Source organism: Vigna unguiculata, unplaced genomic scaffold (genome assembly GCF_037176805.1).
Source record: "Vigna unguiculata cultivar grain cowpea cultivar isolate G323 ecotype 2 unplaced genomic scaffold, ASM3717680v1 ptg000454l, whole genome shotgun sequence".
Classification (NCBI taxonomy): Eukaryota; Viridiplantae; Streptophyta; class Magnoliopsida; order Fabales; family Fabaceae; genus Vigna; species Vigna unguiculata.
In genome coordinates, this window is record NW_028197089.1 from 27,501 (window position 1) to 27,967 (window position 467).

Below are 467 nucleotides of genomic sequence, written 5' to 3' on the forward strand. Positions count from 1 at the left end.
TGACCGATTTCTCGGAACGGAATCAGAGGAGGTTTGAGCTCGACCCGCTAACGAGCCCCTGAGAAAGCCTTGGTAAAGTCAAGCGCGTTAGCTCTTTTAAGTGAAGGCGCGCATCCTCTTGCTGGGAGAGGGGCTAATGCCACTCGCCCTAATGAATAAATAAACAGGAGAGGGGTGAAGCTTGCTTACTTGTTAGAGTAAGGAGCTTAGGCTTTCGAAAGCTCAATCCCTTGCTTGTTGTTTTCGAGCCGGAGCTCGCTGGGTAGTGAAGTGGTCCGTGAAGGTTAAATCACACTTGTGTTAAGCAAGCCGAGTAGTCAGACTTAAGATTTAAGCAGCTGTTGGAGAGAAGACACCAGTCAGACCTGCAAGCACCGGGTAGTACGCAGCGGCAGTTTTCAATCATACAATGTGTACTCGTAGTCTGACTTTTAGCGGTAGTCAGCTGTCCTCGTTCTCCTCTTTTC

General features: G+C 49.3%; 1 protein-coding gene across 1 annotated transcript in view; it reads left to right on the forward strand.

Moving 5' to 3' along the window:
* LOC146873535 (uncharacterized) overlaps positions 1–164 on the forward strand; it is a 1,258-nt gene extending 1,094 nt beyond the window's left edge. The window contains 1 exon segment of the mRNA XM_085669678.1: positions 1–164. This exon segment is cut by the window's left edge and continues 342 nt beyond it. The gene's annotated coding sequence lies outside the window, so the exon portion shown is untranslated.
* Positions 165–467: the final 303 nt, after the last annotated feature.